A 5,943-nucleotide genomic window follows, 5' to 3' on the forward strand; every position below is an offset into this window, starting at 1 on the left:
ATATCTGGATCTTTCCTGTGTTGTCATTGCGTATGTTTATTGAGTGTTTGTAAGTTTGCTGCTTGTGAATTCTCTAATAATCTGGAAATGTTTTGTTTGTTCTGTATTTGTGTTATTATTTTATGATCCAACCTGTGTCCTACATGTGTGTCACTACCATTGGTCATAGCTATTCGTATGGTTGTATGCATTTCTTTTTCATAGTTTCTCTTGTTGAGTAGGATTCTGTTTATTTAATCTACGTAACACATGTCTTAGTGAAACTTCCTGGCAGATTAAAACTGTGTGCCCGACCGAGACTCGAACTCGGGACCTTTGCCTTTCGCGGGCAAGTGCTCTACCAACTGAGCTACCGAAGCACGACTCACGTCAGGTACTCACAGCTTTACTTCTGCCAGTATCCGTCTCCTACCTTCCAAACTTTACAGAAGCTCTTCTGCGAAACTTGCAGAACTAGCACTCCTGAAAGAAAGGATATTGCGGAGACATGGCTTAGCCACAGCCTGGGGATGTTTCCAGAATGAGATTTTCACTCTGCAGCGGAGTGTGCGCTGATATGAAACTTCCTGGCAGATTAAAACTGTGTGCCCGACCGAGACTCGAACTCGGGACCTTTGCCTTTCGCGGGCAAGTGCTCTACCAACTGAGCTACCGAAGCACGACTCACGTCCGGTACTCACAGCTTTACTTCTGCCAGTATCCGTCTCCTACCTTCCAAACTTTACAGAAGCTCTTCTGCGAAACTTGCAGAACTAGCACTCCTGAAAGAAAGGATATTGCGGAGACATGGCTTAGCCACAGCCTGGGGATGTTTCCAGAATGAGATTTTCACTCTGCAGCGGAGTGTGCGCTGATATGAAACTTCCTGGCAGATTAAAACTGTGTGCCCGACCGAGACTCGAACTCGGGATCTTTGCCTTTCGCGGGCAAGTGCTCTACCAACTGAGCTACCGAAGCACGACTCACGTCCGGTACTCACAGCTTTACTTCTGCCAGTATCCGTCTCCTACCTTCCAAACTTTACAGAAGCTCTTCTGCGAAACTTGCAGAACTAGCACTCCTGAAAGAAAGGATATTGCGGAGACATGGCTTAGCCACAGCCTGGGATGTTTCCAGAATGAGATTTTCACTCTGCAGCGGAGTGTGCGCTGATATGAAACTTCCTGGCAGATTAAAACTGTGTGCCCGACCGAGACTCGAACTCGGGACCTTTGCCTTTCGCGGGCAAGTGCTCTACCAACTGAGCTACCGAAGCACGACTCACGTCCAGTACTCACAGCTTTATTTCTGCCAGTATACGTCTCCTACCTTCCAAACTTTACAGAAGCTCTTCTGCGAAACTTGCAGAACTAGCACTCCTGAAAGAAAGGATATTGCGGAGACATGGCTTAGCCACAGCCTGGGGATATTTCCAGAATGAGATTTTCACTCTGCAGCGGAGTGTGCGCTGATATGAAACTTCCTGGCAGATTAAAACTGTGTGCCCGACCGAGACTCGAACTCGGGGCCTTTGCCTTTCGCGGGCAAGTGCTCTACCAACTGAGCTACCGAAGCACGACTCACGTCCGGTACTCACAGCTTTACTTCTGCCAGTATCCGTCTCCTACGTGAGTCGTGCTTCGGTAGCTCAGTTGGTAGAGCACTTGCCCGTGAAAGGCAAAGGTCCCGAGTTCGAGTCTCGGTCGGGCACACAGTTTTAATCTGCCAGGAAGTTTCATATCAGCGCACACTCCGCTGCAGAGTGAAAATCTCATTCTGGAAACATCCCCAGGCTGTGGCTAAGCCATGTCTCCGCAATATTCGTTCTTTCAGGAGTGCTAGTTCTGCAAGTTTCGCAGAAGAGCTTCTGTAAAGTTTGGAAGGTAGGAGACGGATACTGGCAGAAGTAAAGCTGTGAGTACCGGACGTGAGTCGTGCTTCGGTAGCTCAGTTGGTAGAGCACTTGCCCGCGAAAGGCAAAGGTCCCGAGTTCGAGTCTCGGTCGGGCACACAGTTTTAATCTGCCAGGAAGTTTCATATCAGCGCACACTCCGCTGCAGAGTGAAAATCTCATTCTGGAAACATCCCCAGGCTGTGGCTAAGCCATGTCTCCGCAATATCCTTTCTTTCAGGAGTGCTAGTTCTGCAAGTTTCGCAGAAGAGCTTCTGTAAAGTTTGGAAGGTAGGAGACGGATACTGGCAGAAGTAAAGCTGTGAGTACCGGACGTGAGTCGTGCTTCGGTAGCTCAGTTGGTAGAGCACTTGCCCGCGAAAGGCAAAGGTCCCGAGTTCGAGTCTCGGTCGGGCACACAGTTTTAATCTGCCAGGAAGTTTCATATCAGCGCACACTCCGCTGCAGAGTGAAAATCTCATTCTGGAAACATCCCCAGGCTGTGGCTAAGCCATGTCTCCGCAATATCCTTTCTTTCAGGAGTGCTAGTTCTGCAAGTTTCGCAGAAAAGCTTCTGTAAAGTTTGGAAGGTAAGAGACGGATACTGGCAGAAGTAAAGCTGTGAGTACCGGACGTGAGTCGTGCTTCGGTAGCTCAGTTGGTAGAGCACTTGCCCGCGAAAGGCAAAGGTCCCGAGTTCGAGTCTCGGTCGGGCACACAGTTTTAATCTGCCAGGAAGTTTCATATCAGCGCACACTCCGCTGCAGAGTGAAAATCTCATTCTGGAAACATCCCCAGGCTGTGGCTAAGCCATGTCTCCGCAATATCCTTTCTTTCAGGAGTGCTAGTTCTGCAAGTTTCGCAGAAGAGCTTCTGTAAAGTTTGGAAGGTAGGAGACGGATACTGGCAGAAGTAAAGCTGTGAGTACCGGACGTGAGTCGTGCTTCGGTAGCTCAGTTGGTAGAGCACTTGCCCGCGAAAGGCAAAGGTCCCGAGTTCGAGTCTCGGTCGGGCACACAGTTTTAATCTGCCAGGAAGTTTCATATCAGCGCACACTCCGCTGCAGAGTGAAAATCTCATTCTGGAAACATCCCCAGGCTGTGGCTAAGCCATGTCTCCTCAATATCCTTTCTTTCAGGAGTGCTAGTTCTGCAAGTTTCGCAGAAGAGCTTCTGTAAAGTTTGGAAGGTAGGAGACGGATACTGGCAGAAGTAAAGCTGTGAGTACCGGACGTGAGTCGTGCTTCGGTAGCTCAGTTGGTAGAGCACTTGCCCGCGAAAGGCAAAGGTCCCGAGTTCGAGTCTCGGTCGGGCACACAGTTTTAATCTGCCAGGAAGTTTCATATCAGCGCACACTCCGCTGCAGAGTGAAAATCTCATTCTGGAAACATCCCCAGGCTGTGGCTAAGCCATGTCTCCGCAATATCCTTTCTTTCAGGAGTGCTAGTTCTGCAAGTTTCGCAGAAGAGCTTCTGTAAAGTTTGGAAGGTAGGAGACGGATACTGGCAGAAGTAAAGCTGTGAGTACCGGACGTGAGTCGTGCTTCGGTAGCTCAGTTGGTAGAGCACTTGCCCGCGAAAGGCAAAGGTCCCGAGTTCGAGTCTCGGTCGGGCACACAGTTTTAATCTGCCAGGAAGTTTCATATCAGCGCACACTCCGCTGCAGAGTGAAAATCTCATTCTGGAAACATGTCTTAGTGCTGGACATTTCTGGTTGTGGGGATGGTTAGACGTGGAATGTATTATTGTTTCGGTGGCTGCTAGTTTTCTAAAGATATTAAATGCATGTTGGCCGTTTCTTTTTTGATTGTAATCTCAAAAAAATTTATATGATTTTCATTTGCAAGTGTGAATATTACGGTCTGATGAGTTTTGTTGGCTTCTATGTGGAGTATACCCATTTTTTCACTTGGCGCATCTACCAGACAAATAATGTTATCCCCAATATCAGGAACATTAGCAAACATTTTCATCAGTCATCCATAAAATGAGATATTTCAGAAGATAACCACTAATGAATATATCAAAATCGTATATTGGTACAGATGTGTGTATCAAATCAGAAAAATAAAAACGCAAATACAAGACAAACACAACATTTCCAGGATACAAGAAAACTCACAAGCTGCAAACTTACAAACACAATCAGTAAACACACACAATGACAACACCACACAGAAAAGAACCAGATTGTACACCATGACTTACACATATAAATTAACACACCGAGTTGCAAACATCCTAAAGAGACAGGGCTTCCAAATAGTATATAAGACTGGGCAAATCCTCCAATCACACATAAGCCAACCAGCTACCAAGAGGGCGAATTCCAGCAATCAGGAGTATATAAACTTGAATGTCGAAGTTGTGATGCAGTAACCACCATCCTAGTAATATGTAACAAGAAATGAAAATAATGAGAATAAGCAATCAAGACAAACATCTTATACAAATGCAAGAAAACTTCCACATTCAGAAAGCCATCGCTGAAAACAAACAACTGAGAAATGAACAAACACACATCAGCACAGGCTCCATACTACAGTTACTAAAGGAAATGATATGACAAAAATCGTGTGTCTCACACAACCAGAGAGAAAAAACTGCCTGTTCACCTTCTGGACACGCACACACTCACAGACACACACACACACACACACACATACACACACACACACACACACACACACACACACACACACACATGTACACACAAACAGACCACAGATACTTCAATAATTACACTCGAAAGTTGGCAATAACATTCGATCTTTGGCAGTAACCTCTAACAGTTGGCATCACAGACCAAAAAAATTCATCCAAACAAGTGTTCTATTCCTAGTTCTGTGGAATGTGTCAAAAACCGCAAATTTGCACTTATAAGAAGAAGTACAACACTAAAATTGGAACAGGAGGGTATTATGTAATAAATCGTCCACACAACCTGTAAGTACAGTTCAAAAATATTACTACATAATAGCAAAAACCAACCACCAGAACTGCTTTTAACCTGTAGGTACAGTGACCAAAATGTAAACCAATTAGACAAAATACGTACATATACCAGGCCACTGAAGATGCCTCGCAGAAAATAAAGGCGAAACGCGTATGGCCTGAAAATTGTGTTTTATTCAGTTGTAGTCAGACGGCCCATAAAGTAATAACTAGCAACACACCGTAATAAAACAGGCAACTGAGGAAGACGGGACTACAAAAGCTGAAGATTTTTCAACACCTGACCATTTAATTTCAAACACAAATACATGTTTATCATAACCATTCAGATGGAAACAGTTTAATTAAAAAATTAATCCGTTTAACAGAGCTTGCTTTAATCCATCAATTAATCCACAATTTGCTCTACACATCTCAAGAATATATAATTGGATTCTGTTTAATAACATCGAAACCAAGATTGACTTGTTGACTAATCCTCGGAATAAATGTGTACTTTACATTATTTCTGTTACAAAGAAAGAAAAAGGAAAAAAAATGATTTATTTAGTACACACTACCAGAACCTCAAACACAATTAGATTAATGAAAAATTTCACCCTGTGAGAAATTTAACTGGGTCAAGTTAATAGCTGTTTTGATTTTGTAAGTAATATTGCCTTAGAGAAGTTAGAGTCAGAACAATATACAATTAAAGGAAGACTACGTGCCTGAACTATTATTCGATACAGTAACAGACTAGATACAAGAACACCAAACAGTGCTGTAAGCAACTTCTTGGAACATGAAAAACAAATAGGTTCCATTTATTACATGGAATATTACAGGCCCGAGGCAAGTTTCCAACCGCAATGAACAACAACAACTTCATTACTTGCCAATTACTTGTGTAGACCAATTGGAACAGTTAAAACATACAGACGGATTCCTTCCGGAAGGGGTGATCACAACAAGGCGTCCTTTCTAGATCGCAGATATGCAGATTAGCCAGGGCGAACCTTTCATCCAGCCAAGCGTGGGTGAATAAATCAGGCATGTTAGCACCACGAAAGCTTGTACATTAAAAACTAGGATGGGAGGCAGATGTAGGATACAAAAACTTATTAGCAGACGTACAAGA

The 5,943-nt window shown here is 44.3% G+C and overlaps 11 non-coding genes across 11 annotated transcripts; 7 read left to right on the plus strand and 4 right to left on the minus strand.

Moving 5' to 3' along the window:
- Positions 1-285: 285 nt before the first annotated feature.
- On the minus strand, positions 286-360 carry Trnas-cga (transfer RNA serine (anticodon CGA)). The gene has a single exon. It is a non-coding gene; the product is annotated as a tRNA-Ser (tRNA).
- A 224-nt stretch (positions 361-584) lies between these two features.
- Positions 585-659, minus strand: Trnas-cga (transfer RNA serine (anticodon CGA)). Its single transcript has one exon. It is a non-coding gene; the product is annotated as a tRNA-Ser (tRNA).
- A 522-nt stretch (positions 660-1,181) lies between these two features.
- Positions 1,182-1,256, minus strand: Trnas-cga (transfer RNA serine (anticodon CGA)). Its single transcript has one exon. It is a non-coding gene; the product is annotated as a tRNA-Ser (tRNA).
- A 224-nt stretch (positions 1,257-1,480) lies between these two features.
- Trnas-cga (transfer RNA serine (anticodon CGA)) lies at positions 1,481-1,555 on the minus strand. Its single transcript has one exon. It is a non-coding gene; the product is annotated as a tRNA-Ser (tRNA).
- A 60-nt stretch (positions 1,556-1,615) lies between these two features.
- Positions 1,616-1,690, plus strand: Trnas-uga (transfer RNA serine (anticodon UGA)). The gene has a single exon. It is a non-coding gene; the product is annotated as a tRNA-Ser (tRNA).
- Positions 1,691-1,914: 224 nt separating this feature from the next.
- Positions 1,915-1,989, plus strand: Trnas-cga (transfer RNA serine (anticodon CGA)). The gene has a single exon. It is a non-coding gene; the product is annotated as a tRNA-Ser (tRNA).
- A 224-nt stretch (positions 1,990-2,213) lies between these two features.
- On the plus strand, positions 2,214-2,288 carry Trnas-cga (transfer RNA serine (anticodon CGA)). Its single transcript has one exon. It is a non-coding gene; the product is annotated as a tRNA-Ser (tRNA).
- A 224-nt stretch (positions 2,289-2,512) lies between these two features.
- Positions 2,513-2,587, plus strand: Trnas-cga (transfer RNA serine (anticodon CGA)). The gene has a single exon. It is a non-coding gene; the product is annotated as a tRNA-Ser (tRNA).
- Positions 2,588-2,811: 224 nt separating this feature from the next.
- On the plus strand, positions 2,812-2,886 carry Trnas-cga (transfer RNA serine (anticodon CGA)). The gene has a single exon. It is a non-coding gene; the product is annotated as a tRNA-Ser (tRNA).
- A 224-nt stretch (positions 2,887-3,110) lies between these two features.
- Trnas-cga (transfer RNA serine (anticodon CGA)) lies at positions 3,111-3,185 on the plus strand. The gene has a single exon. It is a non-coding gene; the product is annotated as a tRNA-Ser (tRNA).
- Positions 3,186-3,409: 224 nt separating this feature from the next.
- Positions 3,410-3,484, plus strand: Trnas-cga (transfer RNA serine (anticodon CGA)). Its single transcript has one exon. It is a non-coding gene; the product is annotated as a tRNA-Ser (tRNA).
- The last annotated feature ends 2,459 nt before the right edge of the window (positions 3,485-5,943 follow it).

The sequence above is a fragment of the Schistocerca gregaria genome, chromosome 4 (assembly GCF_023897955.1).
Source record: "Schistocerca gregaria isolate iqSchGreg1 chromosome 4, iqSchGreg1.2, whole genome shotgun sequence".
Lineage (NCBI taxonomy): Eukaryota > Metazoa > Arthropoda > Insecta > Orthoptera > Acrididae > Schistocerca > Schistocerca gregaria.